Raw genomic sequence first — 23,152 nt, forward strand, 5'->3', positions numbered from 1 at the left:
TTGTATTTACAAAGGAGAGACTGATACATACTGTTCATACATACTGTTACATACAATAAATTATTAAAAACTCAAAATATTATAGATGATATTTAGTAAGAAACTTATAAATAAAAAAAAATTAGGAACGAAGGCCTGATATTTCGATACTTTATATCAAGTCATATAATATATGTTTTACTTGTAAATAAAGGTTGTTTATCAGAGATGGCGCTATAGTGATACTGTATTGGAAGGACGCCTGCACAGCGTCGCGATGCCACTTTGCCGCATACTATTAGTTTTACGGTTCCCACGATGTGACGTCGTGCCTGTTCTCCGATAATAATGTTATTTACAAATTTTTAAATGATCTCCGTATTAAAAGTTTGTGTTTCTAGAAAGTTTCTATAATTCATGTGAGGAAAAACAAACAAGTAGAAGATACTATGCTGATTTAGGATATCATATAAATACTTGTAGGTAAGTAAAATAAGGTTAGGTGAAATTATTTTTCTGGCAACATCTTAATCTAAAAACAAATAAGAGTATAATAGCTTTATTGAAATATCAAGAATTAAATACATACGATCAAAATAATAAACTAGTAATAAAATACTTGGAAATATCTGCCGTTTTTATTTTACAAAGGCTGCTGGCAATTAATGGATTAGTAATCTGGTACCTGGTATATATTAATTATGAACAGAAAAATTAAAAACTCTACATATGTTCAGGAACTATACTAGATGTAATTTATTAACCATTTAAAAATAAGTTGAAGTATTGTAGTGAATAAAAAACTGCATGTAATGCAACTACAAAACTATATTAACTAGTATTAAAATAACTACTTACTACAATAAGTTTTATAGTTTTTCTAACACAATGACAATTTATATTTGATTCAAATTGGACCAATCAAAATCTACTACAACTTATTTAGGAATGTTTTCTCCATTAAATACGCAAAATTATTGAATAAATATTTTATTTACCCATACTCTGACTGTAAATTTCTATGACTGATATTATCTATTTTTTTTTTGTAGATATTTTAATGTTAAAAAATTTCTTATTTTAAGTTTATTTTTTTTTGGGGGGGGGGGGGGGGGGTGGGTGTCCTCCCAATAAATTTTTTCGATTTGAGCCCCTAAATGACCGAAAAAATTAGCTTTTATTTTTTATATTAAATTAATTTTTAATTCATTTTTGCTTAGATTTTCCTATTGATAAAAAAGAATTTTCGCAAAAAGCATGTCAAAAATGACGATCGTGTTTGGTAACTGTTATATTAATTACGTGTACCTAATCAGCAAGGAAAAATAATTTATTTTTTTGTTCGTAAGCCATTAAGTAGGTATACGAAAAAATGAGAGGAGTAAAAAATTCTAAATGAAATGTCTAGTTTTTCCGAAGTCAATTGAAGAACCAACATCTTCAAGGTATGTACCAAGTTCGGTCGCTAAGCAGCAACTCGGCATTGAAATATTTGAAAAACTTGTTTCCATATTTATTTAGCCATACCCATATACAGGTCTGGTCGAACTAAATGTGGAGGTGGTAGAAATGTATACGCTCAGTTGAAGAATGAGCGTGCGGGCAAAGAGCAATGCGCACCGTTTTTCTGGTCCATTGCGTTGTCAAAATTCAGTTGTCGACTAGTCGCCTAGCAGTGCAGTGCGGGAATGCGGAATTTGGTGTGATTCAGATAATTTTAATTTATTATAGGCACCCTTCTATTAATCATTCATATTACAATTGCGAAAGGGAAAAATAAGAGGGATATTTGGTTTGCTAATATTATTACAACATGGCTTTTGAAATGGAACAAAACGAAATTTACCATCAATATAATAAAATTGTTTGAGGACATAAATAATTAAAATATGTTGTTGGTCAAATGAACATATAATAGAAATTTTCTACACTTTATATACAAATTATTATAATTTTCTACCTTTAGCAGAAAACTTTTTTAGGGACGCCCATGAAATTCATTAAATTTGATTGCTCGTTTTTTTATGCATGTTCAACTGACTTCGGAAGAACTATAGTATTAAAAGCTATTTTTCTTGTTGGAATTGGCTAACGTAGAAAATAGTTGTGAGAGAAATAAAATCAAAGGGTGCTAATTTCTTTCATTCAAATACATAAACCAGAAAAAAAGACTACCAAAAAATACCATTCAACTAGTTGTTAACGTGTACCAAAATTAAAATTTCTAAGTTTAACCAGTTTCGTGAAAAAAATAAAAGCTATTTTTTTCGGCCATTTTGATATTTGAATATTATCTCAGGGGGGGCTCAAATAAAAAAAAATATGTTGGAAGTACCCCCCCTAAAATTACTTTCTAAACACCTACTTAAAATATTTGCACATCGTTATGAAACACCCTGTATTTTAATTTAATATTGAATAGTTATTATTGCTTTAGTATCACAATTACGAGTAGAATTAAATTACTCATTATCATCATTTCACATGGTTATATGTAGTGTAATATAACTAAGTAATCGTATTTAATTTTTTTTATTTAGTTTAGACATATGATACCATTATTTACTGCCAAATGTGAATCTACTGAAATTTTTATTATACAGGGTGCTCCAATTAAAACTTTCCACCAGGAAAATATCGGAATTAAAAAAAAAATACCCGAGACACGTGGATTTTCTATTCAAGGGGGACACACGATGGCGCAAATTTTGGTGTCTTGGAAGCTACCCCTTAGGCAGGGGCGTAAAAAAGCAAACTTTAAAGGGCGCCCTATGTTGAGTGACACCTCATTTTAAAGCTTTTTCAATTCTGCTCACAGCGACATACGTCTTTTTAAATTTTGATATGGATATGACAATAAAATCATCACTTAAAGAATCAATCAACTGAGTGGCCTCCCAGATGGCCAGATCTAGACTTTTTTCTATGGGGACACTTAAAGTCAAAAATGTATGCAACACGACCGAACTCACTTGGGGAGCTTCGTCGGCGAATTGTTGAAGATTGTCCTCAGATAACGTCCGAAATGCTTCGATTCGGAAGTGGAGCAAAGATTTTATTATTGTATGGAAGCGGAGGAAAATCAGTTTGAACATTTAATAAAATAACATTCTTTAATTGTGTGACACTCAACATAGGGTGCCATTTACACCCTTGTCTAAGTGGTAGCTTACAAGACACTAAAACTTACGCCATCACGCGTCTCCCTTGAAAAGAAAATCGACGCGTCTCAGGTTTTTTTTTGTATATTTTTTTAATTCCGATATTTTCCAAATGGGAAGTTTTAATTGAAATACCCTATATTATCAGCTTACGTATTTTTACTCCAATTTAAAGGAATTAAGCTAATTCAAATAAATTTAAATTTTTTTCTAAAAAATATTCTTTCAATAGATTTAAAAAAATGAAATTGTTTGAATTAGCTTAAACCTTTGAAACAGAGAAAAAAATTATAGTGTTCTATTATCTTAATTATCTTATATAGTGATTCAAAAAACAAAACCAATAATGTAAAAACCAGAGGCGGCTGATAAAAATTAAAGTGGTTACCATTTGACAATAAAGCATGGGACCCATAGGTACTGCTTTTTAGGGAATGATTTTTCTCTCAAAGAAAACTTTTATGATGAAAAGTTTTAAATGGAATTTGCGATAAAAACTCGTGAAAAGAGTTTTTTTCATCAACTGTCAACAGTTGCATCTATACAGGGTAGCCCGAAAACGTACCGCAAGGCATTACAGGGCAGTAATGAACTTTTTGGCAAAATCCAAAGACAGGTAAAGTTTGCTTCTGAGGGGGGCAACTTTTGGCGCAAAAAGCATAGCAAAATCTTCAACCCCCTTAGTGGCGGTGGCATCCCCCAAATTTTTTGAAATGGGAATGGGGGTCAAGTGGGGGGTCATTAGAAAGGACTTCTAACTCTCTATAAATCGATTCTTACTTTTTGAAAATCGATCCATTATTTTAGAAAATATGCAGCTTTGAAAATACGAACAATATTTTTGACGAGAAATGCGAAATTCGATTTAATTTTACTTCAAAACTTACGGTATTAGCTTGGTAAATTCCTTCAAAAGAATTCGCTGTTTTTTTTTTTGATTTGCGAATTCTTTAGCCTGATTTTGGTGAGCAAAAAATTGTCCGCTTTTTGTTTCGTATTTAGATAGGCCACAAGAAGTTGCTAGATAACTGTCTTGTGACTTGTAGTTGAAGAGTACCAATACTGCCGAGTCTTTTAAATTGATTAATTATGGTGTACTCAATTCCAGAAAGAGTAGAAATTATTGAGCTTTTTTTCAAAAACAATGAATGCGGAAATCGGGTCGCCGAACTGTTCAACCAACGGCATCCTGAGAAACATGCGTCTGGAAAAATTGTTCGCGAATTGGTGGCCAAATTTCGCGAAACTGGCTCCGTTCATAACAAAAAGAGGCAGGTTGAAAATCCGGTACTAAATGAACCTACGGAAATAGCGGTATTGGGGCAAGTGGCAATGGATAGTACGCTGAGTACAATGCAATTGGCTACTGCGACAGGAGTGAGTCGTACAAGTGTCCAACGAATATTAAAAAAATACAAATTCCATCCTTATAAGATTCGGCTAGTGCAAGAGCTAAATGAAGACGATTTTGATCGTCGTTTGCAATTTTGCGAAATAATGACTGAACGAGCGATAAACGATAATTTCCTCTTTAATGTGTGTTTTTCGGACGAGTGTACGTTCTTCTTGAATGGTTTAGTGAATCGCCATAATTGTCGTTACTGGGCTGATACCAATCCAAGGATTTTCCATGAGACACACTCCCAACACCCCCAGAAGTTGAATGTATGGGCAGGTATTTTTGGAAATTCCATTGTAGGTCCTTTTTTCCTTCCTGGAAATTTGACAGGCGATATGTACTTGGATTTACTACAAAATGTCATCGACCCAGCTCTAACAAATATCATAGAGGACGACCCTGCTTACAATGAACACGAACTGATTTTCCAGCAAGACGGAGCTCCTCCACATTACTCGCTCAATGTGCGCAATTACCTAAATGAGACGTTTCCAGGACGCTGGATAGGACGAAGAGGTGCAATTGAGTGGCCCCCTCGGTCACCCGACTTAAATCCTTTAGATTTCTTTCTCTGGGGGCACATTAAAAGCAAAGTTTACAGCACTCCACCTGATACCTTGGAAGATCTGCGAGGACGAATCATTAATGTATGTCGCGAAGTAACACCGCAAGTGCTCCAGAATGTTCGACAACGGTTTGAAGACAACCTGTATCATTGTATGCAAGTTGGCGGACAACATTTTCAGCATTTACTTGACTAATACCGTAAGTTTTGAAGTAAAATTAAATCGATTTTCGCATTTCTCGTCAAAAATATTGTTCGTATTTTCAAAGCTGCATATTTTCTAAAATAATGAATCGATTTTCAAAAAGTAAGAATCGATGTATAGAGAATTAAAAGCCCTTTCTAATGACCCCCCACTTGACCCCCATTCCCATTTGAAAAAATTTAGGGGATAGCACCCCCACTTAGGGGGTTGAAGATTTTGGTATGCTTTTTGAGCCAAAAGTTGTCCCCCTCAGAAACAAATTTGACCTGTTTTTGGATTTTGCCGAAAAGTTCTTTACTACCCTGTAATGCCTTGCGGTACGTTTTCGATGGGCTACCCTATGATTCAACTAGCATCTGACTTGAGTCTTCATGAAATAATCCTCCAATCTTTCATCTTCAAACTGTTTCGGTGCGCCATGCGGCAGAGCGCGTTCCTCATCTTCAACATCAAAATCATTATTTTTTAAGTTTCTATGCCAATGTCTGCATATTATTTGTGACAGAGCATAGTCGCCGTAAGTCACAACAAGAATTATGTGTGCTTTAGCTGCAATTTCACTCACTTCTGCTGCAGTTTCACTCAAACAATTTTAGTTGTACTCACACTAATAGAGTGAAAAATTCACTCAATCGGGGGTGGACAGAAATTGATACATTACTGAGTAAAATTGAGTGAAATTGATTGATTTTTTTTTACAATGTAGGTGCATTACCATCTTAAACTACATGTATAGACTAGGCAGTATCTGTTTTGGTTTGGGTGAATCGTATATCCACGGAGATTTTTGGTTTTTTGGCTTTCAAATATCACTAGAAATAAAAATTTTTCTATACGCATAAAAAAACGTGGGCTTAACTTTTGGCGGCACAATATGTTTAAAAAATTAGAAAAATGTCGTATTTTTCTTCCTATTTAATTATGTATATTTTCAAGAGTTGACTTTAGGCGAAAATGGAACAGGAAAAAAATGTTTGTAATTAAATTTTTTACAAAATGTGACTAGTTACAAATCGAATGAATCATGATTATTATTGTAAAAATCGAAAAAATCGTCAAAAATGGGGTTAAAAGACATTACTTTTTGGGGATTTTTTTTGGGGTCTTTAGATTGGGTATAGAACCTTCATATCTGGCTCAAGAAAACTTCATGTTATGTAAAATCATCACACCAAATTTCTTCAAAATCGGCTCTATGGATTTTGCATAATAATTATTATGCAATCCAGATTTTGAAAAATAATTGCAAATTTTGAAAATTTTGCACAGCAAAAATCAAGGCCCTTAGATACATCAAAATTTACTCACATATAGAAGGGTTCTCAAGCTTTCAAACGCTTTTTGAAAAATTCGAATCCGTCAATTAGGAGAGCTCTGGTGCTTGTTTAAACATTGGTCGAATTTTTGTACTTATAAACAATTAGAATAACTGTGTGAATAGTCAACCAAATCAAAGTTTTAAAATAGGTTTTAAAAGTTCTTGGAAAGACGCTTCTTAAAAATAAACAGATCGATTGGTCAATTAATTACGTAGTTATAGCTGATCAAAGTTAACAGTCATTTACACTAAATGTACTGGGACATCCGGGCTAATTTTTCGAAAAATGCCTGGTATTCCGAGTACTTACCAAGTCTAAGTTTGCAGTACTTCATTGGCAACCTACTTTAAAACGTGTTTGAAGTTATTTATGCAAGCGAGAAATTCAAGAAAATCGTATATACGGGTGGTGATAGTGGGAGAAGCAGAGTGGAAGAGCACGGCCGCTTCGGCCTGCTCGAAATTGAATCGGCGAGTTCAAAACCGCGACGCGCTTAAAAATTTGTAACATCTCAGCTTCTAGAGGTCCGATTTTGACCCAATTTAAAGACCCCAAAAAAAATCCCTAAAAAGTAATGTTTTTTAACCCATTTTTGACAATTTTTTCGATTTTTACAATAATAATCATGATTCATTCGATTTGTAACTAGTCATATTTTGTAAAAAATTAATTACAAACATTTTTTTCCTCTTAAATAGGAAGAAAAACATGACATTTTTCGAATTTTTTAAACATATTGTGCCGCCAAAAGTTAAGCTCACGTTTTTTTTTTATGCGCATAGAAAAATTTTAATTTGTAGTGATATTTTCAAAAATCTCCGTGGATATACGATTCACCCAAATATGGACTTTTTGAAACAGATACCATCTGGACTAGTATGCAATTTTGGTAATGTGATTTGTTGGAAAACGGAGAGAACTTATTCAACGTCCCTACAACAGGCTCACAAACAGAAATCGAAAAGTCCAGAAAATTTTACACTTGACCTTGCTCTAGACGTGATGGGGTCATACGCACACCGAGATCGTAATCAGCGACCCCAAAAACATAGAGGTCAACTGGTTCGAGACCCATTCCCAATTAAGATATCAGCGAGAGATCAAAAGAAGGATTTGACCTCTAGATGACCTGCAAATGACCTTCAGAGGTCGGTTCGACCAACAAGTCGAAGCGTATTCGGAAGTAAAATTTTCCGCTCTCAGAATCCGGCGTTAAAAAAATTGTTTGAGTTAGGTAATAATGTATTTGACCTTCATTTGACCTTGATCTATACGTGATGGGGTCATATGGACACCTAGACTGGGAAAAAAGGACTTTTCGATTTCTGTTTCTGGGCCTGTATAATTATCATCACGATAATAATAATAATAATAATAATAATAATAGGTACTTGACAATAACAATAACGATGCATCCTAGCTACATGCAACAACAAAACTATTTTTAGTTTTAGTATTCGAAAATGATTTAAGTTCACCCTTAGAACTACGCCCCTGTTAAAATATGTGGCATACGCATATGCATGTGAGAAACAAAAGTTAATATAAAATTAGCATAGTGGACCTGCCTACTTTTTCAGTTTTTCTTTAAACTTCAATACTCTCTAGGAAGAGTACGAAGCTTTCGGGGACACATTTCCATAGATTTTTCTAGTTTATTGATATTGACCAGTTATTTTAGTTACACTTTGTATAACATATGCGAGTTGTAGACATAAGAATCTAACATGAACTCCTACGAAAATTGAGATTTATCCAACAAGAAAATAACTTTTTAGCAGAATTGTTATAGTTATCATCTCATTACATTAATTAGTTGTTTGAAAATTATATTCTATACAATTTAAACCGTTTATTGATGTTTAAAAATTTAATAACACTACGTATATTAAAATTATACACGGTCAAGTGTATATACCTACCTGACTTTGCCAAAATATTTTTAGATTTTTAGGTCCGTTCTATAATTAGTTTCTCGTATTCGTTTTCTATTGAAAGACCGCCCAAAATTGTTGTTTCGTACCGTGAGACCATAGTTGTTTCATTGTTTTAGTTAGAAGCAAATACATTGCAAATTGTTAATTTCTAAATACAATTTTTCAATCTACACAAAATTTTGTAATATAGGGGAAAATACTAACAGAGACCAACATTGAAAAAAAATCCTCACGCTTCACAAGTTCATAACTAATTTTTTTTATTATGCATTAGTTTTTCGATGTGGCACAGAAAACTCACGTTGACTAGTTTTAAAAAAGAATTTAGAATATCTGTATGAATATTGAGGTATTATTTTTTATAAATCATACTCAAAAAATGTAAATTTATTAATTTGTGTCATAAAATATTTTATATTATAAATCTTTTAAATTAACAGCACTTAGCAAAATCATTATAGCAAACAACCATTTGAAGAAATAATTAATATATATTTCAAAATGGATATTCAGAGTTGAAAGTTTAATTGGAACAAATCCTGTAACTTAATAAAGGTTTGTCGCAAAATTCCTGAAACACGTCAGATTTTATTTTCAATGGAGCATATTACGAAGAGGTTTGTTTATTTTTTTAATTATATGAAAGGGTTGCACCCCCAACTTTTATTTAAATGGAAGGGTAGATTGATTAATTTTTTATTTTAAATCTTTTTCTATTGCAAATACAATTTCATATTTTTTTGATACTTTTTATAAGCAATGTGCCAGAAAAAAATAAAATAAGGAAATGTTTACTGAAACTTCTTTAATGTATACATTTTTTTCTTACTTGATAAGCCACAATAACAGTTGCATACCTTAACACCTGCTCGGTAGTTTTTTTTTAATAATAATAGTAATAATAAAACTAGTTCACATTTAACAAGTTTTGACCCAATGCATTGTTCAAAAAAGTGGTTAAATGATGATGTAAAAAAATATGTTCAACGCACGTTTGTAAACAACAAAAATTAAAATAGTNTAATAATAATAATAATAATATATTTTCTAATAGACAGTTTTACACAGTAATAAGAATTTGTCACACATAACTTATAATCTAAATTAAATAAATTAACAACACATTAGATCATACATAGTTCACATAAAAAAAACAAAATCGCAGTCCAATAAAATCTAAAGTACACATCCAAAGAATACGGACACATATCAATTAGGTACCTACGATTTTAGTTTCATTTTAAAAAGTTCAGCAGTACAACAGGTCTTTACATCATTAGGTAATTTATTAAATACCTTAAGGCCCAGACAGTTTGATGATTTCATGGTGAGCTGCAGTCTCATAAATGCTATATGGTATTCATTTTTTTGTCGTGTATTAATTTCATGAATTTCCATGTTGGTATAAAATTTAGATTTATTGTTAAATACATAATTACACAAGGCAATTATGAAAATACTAGGTAGACTGAGAATAAAATAGTTTTTAAAAATGCCTCTACATGAATGTGAACTGGAAACATTAAAAATACATCTAGCGGGATATCATTTGGACCAGTGGACCACTTATATCTTTAATTTATTTTTTCAATACTAAGAAGTTCATTAGTATCTAAGGGTTTCAAAAACATAATTGGGCAAGATGTCAAATTAACTGCAAAATTATTAAAATTTGTATCACTATTATTATCCTTGGCAATATTTTGTACAACTTCCAGGGGCGCATTGATGAAATGAGAATTAAATAGATTCGCTAATTCCTCGGGATTTAGTATCTGTCTACCATCATACTTTATTGATATGTTATTATGATTTCTAATTTTTTGATATTTCAGGGGTCATATTCCAAACCATTTTAGCGGGATTGTCTGAAGAAAAATTTTTATTCTGATAGAAAGTTCATTTTGCGTACAAGAAATTCATGTTTTCGTTTTGCCAATCTATAAAAGTCGATTAACAATGGATATTTATATTTAAGCGTTTTAAGAGAATACAGAGTTTTTAAGTTTGAACTAGACAATTTGACATCTTAGTTCACCCAATTCTTATTTGTGGCTTTAACGTTCCGTCTGTAAACTGAAGACAACTATTAAAATGAGACAAAAACAGATCGTGAAAATAATCAAATAAATTAGACCAGCTTTCACTATTAAGTGCATTTATAAAGTTTGTAACGTTATATTCTGAAAAATTTCTCTGATAATAAGTGCAAAACTTTCTTTCGACGTTGGTTTTACATCTTTTACAATTTGCGTTACCCTCAGTCGTATAGAAATTTTCATGATGATCGTATATGGGAACAGAAGTCGAACATAGGTTGAAGTCGCTCGTTTGTTTGCTGAAGTTCATCCAGAAATACCTCCAATTAATCGAAGTACGATTAGCAAAATCGGAACTCGATATCGGGAGTTGAGTCACACGAGGCATGCTCCTCGACAAAGGCCTTTAAAAATTGAGGAACAAACCTGGTTGAACATGTTGGAAGTTGATGAAAATCCTGTTACTCCAGCTAGACAAATAGCTCGCGTTCGGGATGTCAGTCACACAAGCGTTTTAAAAATGCTGGAACAAGTAAAAAAGAACCCATATAAGATGCAAAACCTGCTCGAGCTTAATGAAGATGATGTTGATCTTAGACTTGACTTTTGCGAGCGAATTATGGCTTCTATCGATGGTGGGCAAATTACTTTGGAATATGTGCTGTTTTCTGATTAAGCTGCGTTCACATTACATGTGCACGTCAATCAACATAACTGCCGTTATTAGGATGACGAAAATCCGCACTGTATACCTAAATGCCATACTTAAAGACCTCAAAAAACAAATGTCTGGGCTGGAATTATTGGGGATCGCATAGTAGGTCCTGTATTTTTCAATGAATGACCCCCATTTATTTGACCAAGGATATGGTTTCAACAAAACGGGGCACCACCACATTTTGCTCAGAATGTACGGATCTATTTCGACGAAGTGTTTTTGAATTGGTGGAATGGAAGAAGAGGCCCAATTGAGCGGCCAGCAAGATCACCCGATCTTACCCCAATAGATTTTTTTATGGGCATATCTAAAAAGCGAGGTTAATGCTACTAAACCTAACGACATCGCCCAGCTTCAGCAAAGAAAAAGAATCAGGGATGACATTAGACAAGTAATGCTTTCTATTATAGATTTGAAATTTTTTTGCATTAAAGTAGTTTGAGTAAACATTTCCTTATTTTATTTTTTCCGACACATTGCTTATAAAAAGTAACAAAAAAATACGTAATTGTTTTTCCAATTGAAAAAGCTTTAAAATATAAAATTAATCAACCTACCCTTCCATTAAAAAAAAACTTGGAGGCAGCTGCGACCCTCCCACATAATTAAAAAAACAAACCTCTTTGTAATATGCCCAATTGAAAATAAAAATTGACGTGTTTCAGGAATTTTGCGACAAACCTTTATTTATTAAGTTTGTTCCAGTTAAATTTGCCACTATGTATCTATGTGTACTTGAAATGGTTATTTAAAGATTGTTTTTCAATGTCAAAATCTGATATATTTTTTATTTAAGCGCTGGGAACTATAAATTTGTTAATTACATTAAGGCAATGTTATATCTGTTGTCTATAACTACAGAAACAGACCATTAACAATTTTAATTTCATCACTACATCCATCTAGAGATCAAAAGGTTTGTTTATTCGATTTACAAGCATAATTAACTTGTCATCATTCAATTAACAAATTTTAAGGATTACATTACTTCATATATCATTTGCGATTATTATTTTGACGAAAAAATTATTTTAGTGGGATAAATTTGTTATTGGGTAACTTGATATTTTGTTCAAGGTTATCTATTCATACCGTTTACTTGACAGCTTGATACCACACGTGCAGTTAAAATAGGGATAAAATCATATTTAAAGTAGAAGTTAATTTGTGTACGCCATGTAATAATCTATTTGCCAATTTGTTGATTCAATCATTTTAAAATTAAACGTTTCAATTTGGATGTAGTATATACATGACATTTTATTGGATGTGGTATTGTTATTATTTCGAAAACTATCAGAGACAGAGATATACTTAAACATGATTTAAAAAAATGAAGTAGGTAATGGTTGCTAAAAGGCAAAACGTCGGAATTGTGATTCCATATAAAGAGAGAATAATAAATCTAACGAAGAGTTTGTCGTTCTGTCCTTGGGAAAATTAACTTGCGTCCAATATCAAATACCCTATTTTCATTTTATTTCAGAATGTTACTGCACTTGACTGAATGTTTCCTGTACTTGTTAATATTTAAAAAATGTGAGATATAAAACGCTTAGCTAATATGGCGCTACAGGAGAAATACGCATTAGCAACTCATTCTGTTTATGTATAGAAATCAAGAAAGCTTTCTTATCTTTATTCTGCACCAATATAGAGGGAGATGTTTTTAATCTGAATCTTTCAAATATCTCGAAAAACCTTCTATTAAAAAAATTGTCCATAATTAAAACGTAATCATTCCGCGGAGAAAATACCATCATGTTGAAATCACATGTTCTGTCGTACTTCTAAGCTCAAGTCTTCAAGTAATGTTGGCAGTTCAATTTCCAAATCATATGCGTAGGTTTTCAGTAGGAGAAATCGAAAAAAGTTGAATTTCGTCGATTACGACGCCATCTCTCATAAATTGAAAAAAATGTTTCAGATAAATCCTATGTACTTTTAACCGTAGAATTCCTATTTAAGATTTCAAAGTTACCTCCCCGCCACACCTACGAGGAGGGGGGAGGAGGGGATTGAATTTTAGCACTAATGTATTTCCTCAGCGGAATGAATAAATTTTGATAATGGATATTTTTTTCGCAGAGTGTTTATTTTTCTAAATATTTGAATGTTTCAGGTTAAAAAAATCACGCATTAGGACCCTTAATGTTCAATATTTTTCTGAATGATATTAGTAAATATTTAGATGTTAATTTCTTACTTTACGCTGATGATATGAAGATATTTGTTAAGAGTGATAGTTTAAATGATTGTCAGAACTTACAAAATGCTTTAACATCAGTGAATACATGGTGTATAGAAAACTGTCTTCCTCTCGACACAAATAAATGTAACATAATGCCCGTCTCTAGAATGACTTGTCCTGCGATTTATGATTATAGGATTCACAATCACTCTCTTACTCGTCCCAATTATATAAAAGATTTGGGAGTAACGTTTGATCAAAAATTATCTTTTCATGAACACATACGCAATGTCTCTTTATTATCTTATAGAAGCCTTGGGTTTGTGATAAGAAATTGTAGAGATTTTGCTGATCCTTCTACAATAGTAAATTTATATAATTGTCTTGTAAGATCTAACTTGGAATATGCTTCGATAGTTTGGTATCCTCAGTATGCAGTCTATAAAAATAACTCAGAAAACATTCAAAGAAAATTCATAAAATATGTGCATTTCAGAACTCAAGGAATATATCCCAACATTGGATTTTCCCACAATATTCTTTTGGACGTGTTTAACTGTAAGTCCTTAGAGACACGTCGAGATATGCATTCTGTTGTTTTTTTTGTATAAAGTTATTAATTATGTGTATGATTGTCCTCAAATTTTGGAACGTTTTAACTTCCACGTGCCTCGCGCCAATCTACGCTACTCGATTATGATGTACCTCGCAGTGCCTAATACTAATTTATTATTGCCATCACCAATTTATGTCATGTGTGAAATTGCAACAGCCTCCAACATGTAACATAAAATAACATAAAATCTTGTAACATAAAATCAATAACGATTTTAATTGGCTTTTGTTTGCTTTGTTATTCATTTTATGTTGTGTCCTTATGAGCATTTTTCATTTTAGCTTGTGTATATGTATAATGTTTATCATATTTTATTCTATTTTACTAAAGCATATGACTGTTTTACACTACTGTTATTTTAATTAATGTAAAATAGTTTATCAAGTTTTATTACTTTTGAATTTATTTATAGTGAATTGTTTTACCAATTGTTACTGTCATTTTTCTTTTTTTATATTACATATTGTGTTCCCACCCATTTAGCATTCAGTAATTGGATATTTTCTGTTGAATGGTGTATCAAATAAATAAATAAATAAATAACTAAAATTCCACATTTGATTTTTTTATATAGGGTGTCCCAGAATATGTGGGCAATCTCTCGGATTTATACAGGGGACGTTGAAATAACATTACAAGTTCCTATACAAATTTTGCCTAGAGGGCCCACCTACGAAGGGCCCCTAATGGACGCCTCTGAAATCGATTTTTTTTAATACCTTAAAATACTTTTTATAATTTAATTATTTTTAGGAAAAAACGAAAGTAAATAAAAGTGGCATTTTTTTTGATAGGCACAGAAAGAATGCAAATTTCATCGGTTTATTTCTCTTTTACGGATATAATAAATATTAAACGGAAGTAATTTTTTCTCGAAAACAGTTTATTTTATGGATATCAACCAATAGTTGTAGTTTAAGATCTATCTAAGAATATTATTTTTGTGCGTTTATCGTAAAGGGTGTTAAAAAAATTGACATTATTGTGTTACAGCTAGTCCGTCCCTGGCAAACCAAATAAACCAAATTGTTTTCATGGGTCAATTTTTAAGGAGTCTTATCTGTTGTCTGTCGTATTAAAAAATAATTAAATTGCACAGATATTTTAAAAGTTATTAAAAAAAAATCTATTTTCAGGGTCTTCCTTTAGAGACCTGTACCTCCGTAGGGCGGCCCTCTAGGGAAAATTTTTATAGGGATTTATTTTCATGTCCCCTGTATAAATCCGAAAGATTGTCCACATATTCTGGGAGACTCTGTATATTTAAATTGAATTTAGTTAAATACAGATTACCTAATTAAATAAAAACGACACTCTGACACTCTATATTTAAGTATGATACCGTTTTATTTTATTATGAACACGCTTTATGCACAAAAATACTTATTAAAATACAACGCTACTTTTTATGACCTTATAAACAAACATTTGGTATTTCAGTTAAACAGAAACATAAAAGATAATAAAACTTAATAGCGTGAAACCTTTAAAATTCAGTTTATACGAAGTGTTAATAAAAAACATTACGTGCACTAATGAATGAAGCTATATACAAGTTTTTGTTTATTTTGCTTCTACAAGGAATGAATTAGAACTACTACAAGTAGGTAATTACGCTTCATGACTGGTTATTTTTAAATCTATTAAACATACTCGTATATTTAATCAGGTAACACGGACGACGTCAGTGATGAGTATAATTTCAGATAAAGGTCCTACTTCAGATTGAGATATAAATAGACAGGATGCACTTACACAGTGCGTTCTTGGAGGAGAGACAATGAAATAACAGTCAAAAAGAGTACGAGTATATTAACAACACTTTTGTAGTTACCTTCTCAAAATATACAAATTTTCGAAACTTCTTTGGAGGGCAAAATAACTTGAGGAATATTGCACGGAAATGGTTGAGTATAAAATTTTTCCTTCCGAGCTTGCTATAAATGTTACAGTCTGCTTTTTCTAAAAAAGGCTGCAAAATGACAAATATCAGTATATTCTCTATTTTATATTTGTGCAGTATAAAACTGATTAAATTTTTTTATATTTACTGCTCTTTTGTTTACAAGTTTTTTTATGTGTTGCGGAGTTATGGGGTATAAAATTTAGTTTTTAAATTAAAAAGAATATCTTTAATATTTGAAGTAATTTTTGAATAGTTCAAAATTAAACGAAATTTGCAGTTTTTATGTGAAAAGAGACGAAGAGCCCGAATTCCGGAGAAAGTTCAAATAGTTTTAATTTTTTTAGGGGAACTCAGGACAGACACAAAACATAACTATACAGGGCGTTTCATGATTCGACCAACACAGAGCAGGCCCGTGTAGAGGATCTTAAAAAACCCCTATTTGTTATGTAACATTTGTTTCTGGAATAAACCGTTGAAGATATAAGTAGTGGACTCTGAAGATGAATGTTAAGTTTTGCAAAACAATTCAGCAATGCCTTAACACAGAGCAACCAAATTTGGTACATGATTTGTGTTTATCTTTGATTGGTAAAAATATGAATCTGTTGGAAGCCCAATAAGGTCTGGACTATAGGGGTAGGGCGCTTTAAAATGATATTTTTTTTTTATCAGTATGCCAATTATTAAATAGTTTTACCAGTATTGCAGGACATTTGATTTTAAAAATTTTTTTACCTTCACAAATTTTTCGAAAAAATAACTGTTTTTGAGAAAATCGGGTTTTTGTGAAACAGCCTCATTACTAATTGAATCGGACAAAAAGTAAAGTGTCTATGTAGTTTAACGGTTAGTAGGCCATGATTTCATGTGCCATTTTTGAAGTTTGCAAAAAAAAGTATCAAGAAAAAGCAATTTAATTAAATTAGATTCTTTATTTAGTTTTTAACATATTAAAAAAAGGAACCTTACAAACAAATAATTAACAAATTTAACTTTAACCATATGAACTATCGATACAATAACTTTTGAAAATAGCTAGCATTTTCTCTAATACATAAATTTACTCTCCGTCGAAAAGTAAAGTCTACTCTGAGGAATAACTGTGAATCATTTTTTACGGAGCTGCATTTATTATTTATGCGAATCCATAACTCTGCTTGCACAACAAATGTAAAAAAAAACAAAATAAACAAATTCTTTTAAAGCCCCCCAGAGAAAGAAATCACAGTTATTCAGATCTGGTGATCTTGGTGGCCAATCTTCTGGTGAAGATCCAAATTTTGACCACAATTTTTCAATGGAAACCTTAAAATATCAATAGTTGTGGAGTAAGTTGTGGTGATCTTGAAAAAGCATGGGAAAGATAATGCAAAAAAAAGATTATCAAAGTTTATTGCCTTGGAAAAGTGTTCAAGAAGTTCTTCAAGCGGTTCATAGTGGCATTGGTGACGGTCATTTTACAATTAATACAACTTTGAATAAAGTTAGGAAATTATTCTACTAGCTTGGTGATGTGGAATAATGGTGTCAACAATGCAGGACTCAAAGTTGAGCGTAAATGAAGCAGTTAGAGTAGAGTAGTAGTCATTGTTAGAGTAGATTTTCAAGTTTCCTTTATCTTTTGATACAAGTATGCCCGAATTTACACTAGGTAAATGAATATGCAGAAATGCATTTATAATTGGGTAAGAAATTTATAAAAACTTTTTCCTTACTAAAACATTACCTATAGCGATTTATTTATGTTGCATTATTTAAATACTTATAAATATTATTAACAATTTAAACAAACGATTACACAAAAGTCCAGTCGAATTAGATCAGAAAACCTGAAAAATCTGAAAAAATTATTAGCAGACATTTTATTGCACTTTATGACGGGGAAGTGTATGAAGAATGACAATATCAAAAAAGTAACTTGAAAGAAGTAACGCTAAGTTGACAAATTGCAAATAAGTTGCGAAATTACATGTTTTTCACTTTTTTTACTGTCTATGAAAATCTAGATGACATATTGGAAAATTAATTGTTTTATGTTGTAGGCAATTTAATTGCCTACAATTTAAGGTACCTGAAGTCACTTTTCACCCATTTGTTAACTGTAAAATAAAGGTCGAACGCGGAAAAATCAGTTTTCGAAAATCTTTTAAAAGCTTCTAGGGGATAGTCAAAAAATATAAAGCAATTTATATTTATAAAAAAAACTTTTATTCTTATTATAAAAACTTTGATTTACTGTTATTCAATTCTACTTTTTTTGGCAGGAATGAATGCATCAACATCCATAGCTTTTTGCAATAATAATGCGCAATTTTCGAAAAATTCCAAAGGACAAAAATTGACAATCGTAGCAACTGCTCAACTAATCAGGAGGCAGATGCATTTGTAAGCAATAGGGTAAATAGGTTTAAAACCACTGCAACGTTGATGACAGAGGATAAATTGATTTTACGATATTTTCAAACATAACCTAACACTTCGTCAAATACAAATGAGACTCCGTCGAATACATCTCAATTAATACGATCAGAAATCATTTGCATCAAAATAAAATGCCATATTGGCGTGTAATTAAAAAACCACTGCTTTCAGAAAAGCATATGAAAAAAAGATTAGAGTGGGCTCAGGAGGACGACGACATTAGGCTGGGGTTTTAAAGACAAGTAAGTACTTTTAGTAAGACAACGATAGAACAAATAGATCCATCGAGGAAGTGGCGAAGAGTAATGCTAAACTAGAGCAACTTCCTTTAATTTTTCGCATTGAAATGTCACATGTAAACATTAGAAAATGTACCTTTCCTGTTTTGTCCAGCAAATTTTGAAGATACTCAATAATTGTGATTAATGCATGTGTTAATAGTTTCCTAAAACTCAGCCTCGATTCCTAAACCATATTTTACCTTCAAGAAACTTGAAACGAGCTTGAAGTGATCACCAAATTCATGTTGACATGCTCGGCTTGTTTTTTGATAAAATACTAGCAAAATTACAGTCACATTTTGATCCTTAAATCTCATATAATGTATCAAAATATGTCAACGCAATATCCTGTTTATTTAGCGGTAGTAATAGATAAAGAAATAATGGATGGATTTTTGGATGCATTTTTACACAAAAATGTTTTTTGGGAATATGCTAGTAGGTCCTTGACCGAAAATTATTTTTCTTAAATATTTAGATAAAGTTTTTTATTTTCGTATATAGAATGATGGACATACCCGACATTTATACTTAAATGAAAATTATTTTTAATTTTTTCTCAATGTAACTGAGCATCGATCCATATTCAGTATATTAACTTCAAAACTATTTATAAAAAATGGATTTATTTAATCATGAATTAAATTCTAAAAAAGGAAACTGAAGAACGTGCTTAATAAAAATGTTAAAGTCACCAAGACCTACACAAATTAGAGTGGAAAATAAAAAAACAAACAATTATAGCTTTGTATTTGTAGTGGATAATGAAATATCACTGGTATGCAGGCGTATTCTTATTTAGTTAGTTTAGATAAAATATTTAATGCCTCATCTCCATCTATTTTTAAACGAATCTGATTTCATCTTAATATTTAGCAAATAGAACGATGGGATATATTTAATGTTTGCTATTTTTAATGAACGTTTTCAATATATTTTTGATTGAAAAAGGAATATATAAAGCACTATCCTATTTTGTTTGCAACATTTTCGGTACACAGAAATAAAATATAATTGTAACCGCAGTTCACAATGGTGCGGGAAGTATAATTTTTGTTTTACATTTAATAATTTTTCACCTAATAAATTATACAAAAAAATTTCACAATCCGCTTTATTTGTCAAACCCTTTTACATGTTATAATAAATTAAACAATTTATAAGCAAACTGTAACGCTACTAAATTTTAGAATAAAAATGATAGAAATACTACTCTTGTTGTCCTAATTTGTTTACCGTTTGAGTGTTTCTTTATTATTTAAATAATCCCTAAATTTTTATTTAAGGTCACACCACAACACAAATGATCAATTTTATTAGATTATTATCTAATTTATTTTCTAACCTTTAAAGGATTGATAAGGAATGATGCACCATTGAAATGTGACAGAATGTTTTAATCCGTTGGTGGACTTAAAAAATTATTACTTTCTTTTATGGGAAATTTAACTGTAAAACTTGTTAGTTTTCAAAAAACTTTGTCGTGTTCAATAAAAACACGAATAACTAATAATATGTATTGTAGCTGTTATTTAAAATCATTGTAAATTCAAAAGTTGGTTATGAATTTAAACGTCAAACTTGACGATCAGGAAAAAAGTTGGAATAAGAATTATTTAATAGAAACACAAACAACTTAAACAACAGTAATAACATACAATTTGCACTGATAAGTTATAGAAATTGTTCAAAATGATCACCGTTTTCGGCATAAATAAATTTATTCTTCGTTGAAAATTGAAGTCTACTCCAATAAAAATAAAAATAATTTTTTGTTTAAATTTAATCTAATTTTAATAAAAAAATAATAATAAAAAATTAAATTAAATAAAAATTAATCCTTTAAATGGAAAAGAGAGGAAAGGAAAATTATTATTATTATTATTTTTTATTTAAATTACTATGAAATTAACCAAAGTGGGATTAATTCAAGAGCGATTTTCTCAGAAACCGTTAAAGATAACGATTTGAAACAAGAGTACCTTTTTAACGTAAAACAGTTCGGGAAAACGGAATTTGCTGTCCAATTTGTTAAAAAGTCAAAGATTAAAAAGTTACACGCGCAAAGTACCAAGGGCCCCCCGTACCCACCCCAATGGACCTTGTGGAAATAAATGGATTAGTCCATCAAATTGCTCATCAAAATTTAGCTGTGTATACCAAATTTCATTCATTTATCACAACGCGATTGAGAGATATTGCAAAAAAATGATTTTCATTCCTCCCTCTTCAATGGGTTCCTGTGCCCTTAGGAAGCATTTCCGGACCCATGTTCATATGAACTTTTTTACTTAGTTTTGATCATAGAATCGGCCAGTTCAGGGTTGGCAGCTAATTATGAGACACCCTGTATAGTAAAATGAATATTAGAAGCAATGGTGGTTAGGTCATTAATATACAAAAGGAACAACATAGGACCCAACACGGAACCCTGTGGTACACCTATGGTTATAGTCTGCGTTCTAGAATTTATGTATTGAACACCAGGAGAATCTTTATGTTTAAGATTAACATATTGACTCCGGTTATTCAAAAATGAACGTATCCAATTTAATGAAATTCCATGTAATCCATAAATTGATAATTTTTTAAATACTATATTGTGGTAGATAAAAGGAGGTAAGTGGATTTTACTGTAGAAATGGAAGTTGCTATGGACAACGGGAGGTAAGGGAGGTAACTTACCTCCCTAGGGAAAAAAGCTGTTTCAAGTTATAAATGCATATTTTATGAACAAATAAATATAAATATTTGATGCACATTACATTTTATTAATTGTTATGAATGAATATTTATAGTAATTACATTTACAGTTATTATATTTAGTAACATTTATAAAATCTGGATAATTATTCCCCTCGCGTTTACTAATTGTCACATTTTTCTCAAAATGATTTGATCCATTTCATTCACCGGAGGCTCAATATTATCTGACTGATCCATTGAAACAGCATGATGCGACGTACTACTTGAACTCGGAGTTGAAGTGTCATTGTAAATAATCCTTTGTTACTTAAACTGTCAGCAACAGAGCCGGATTAACAGTGTCTTAGGCCCTGAGGCGCAAGGGTTTGGCGGGCCCCCTATATAGGATAGAAATCGAGAGTGAGGTGCGGGGTAGGGTTTGTCACCCAGAAAATATTTGGAAAATGACTGCTTTAAAAGTATTTTTGTAGCTTCTGACAACATAGCCACACAAAAAAAAGGTGCGACATATGTTATCCATAGTATTTTTGCCTGCTTATCACGAACCCGGTGTCATAATTGAGCTATCACATCACAGGAATTTCCTAACCTCAAAAAACAGGCCAAAAATAGCAAAAATTCATGAAAAAGTGCTAGGAAAAATACCAAATTTTTTTTTTCTATATTCAAATGTTCATTTATATGGTTAAGACCCCGCCGAACGTGAATGCGCGGTCAGAATTGATGGTTCTTTTTCTAACCTAAAAAAACGGGTCAATTTAAGGTCATATATCACGAATTTTTCAAAAATAACAGATTCGCGCCAAATTTGGTATACGGGGGTTTTCGGGGTCACTGATCACGAATCCGAGAACGGATTTACAAAATTCGTTTTTAAAACATGATTGGGTACTCAGGTTATAAAGTAAACAAAAATATTACAAAATCAATTTCGCAATTCTGACCCCGGATCCGTGATCAGCCACCCCGAAAAGCGCCGTATACCAAATTTGGCACGAATGTTATTTTTAGAAAATTTGTTCGGCCGTCTTTGATCCGCCATCTTGAAATTTGCAAAATTGACCTCGGATCCGTGATCAGCGACTCCGAAACCCCCCGTATACCAAATTTAACGCGAATTGGTTATTTTTTGAAAATTTGGTCAACCATCTTGGATCCGCCATCTTGAATTTTGCAAAATTGACCTCGGATCCGTGATCAGCGACTCCGAAACCCCCCGTATACCAAATTTGGCGCGAATCTGTTATTTTTTTAAATTTCGTGACATCTGACCTTAATTGACCTGTTTTTTTGACCGCGGATTCACGTTCGCCGGGGTTTTAACCATATAAATGAATATTTGAACATACAATTTTTTTTAATTTTTATTATTAAACTACGAAACAAGAAAAACAATCAACAAAAACAAAATAATGAAAACAAAAATATAAACTCTTAAAATATACACAAAATTCAGTTAGTAGGGCCTGGATTAATGAAAGATTGGCGAGGATGAGGAGTGGCATGCCAGTCATATAAAATAAGGAATCAAAGTGTAGGATACTGAAAAACTTGTTTCTATAGATATTAGTTAAAAAGAGTAAAATTTCTCGACGGAACGGTGGTCGGGTGCGAGCGGGCCCTTGAGGCTACCGGGCCCTGAAGCCTGCGCCTCATGCGCCTCTCGGTTAATCCGGCACTGGTCAGAACATAACTTTCTGCAATTG

At 31.8% G+C, this 23,152-nt stretch overlaps 1 protein-coding gene across 2 annotated transcripts in view; it reads left to right on the forward strand.

Moving 5' to 3' along the window:
* Positions 1–295: 295 nt before the first annotated feature.
* Positions 296–23,152, forward strand: part of LOC108909678 (potassium voltage-gated channel protein Shab) — a 193,582-nt gene continuing 170,725 nt past the window's right edge. For both annotated transcript variants that reach the window (XM_018714076.1, XM_023455165.1), the window contains exon 1: positions 296–462. The gene's annotated coding sequence lies outside the window, so the exon portion shown is untranslated. The remainder of the gene's footprint in view (positions 463–23,152) is intronic.

The sequence above is a fragment of the Anoplophora glabripennis genome, unplaced genomic scaffold (genome assembly GCF_000390285.2).
Source record: "Anoplophora glabripennis isolate ALB-LARVAE unplaced genomic scaffold, Agla_2.0 scaffold451, whole genome shotgun sequence".
Classification (NCBI taxonomy): domain Eukaryota; kingdom Metazoa; phylum Arthropoda; class Insecta; order Coleoptera; family Cerambycidae; genus Anoplophora; species Anoplophora glabripennis.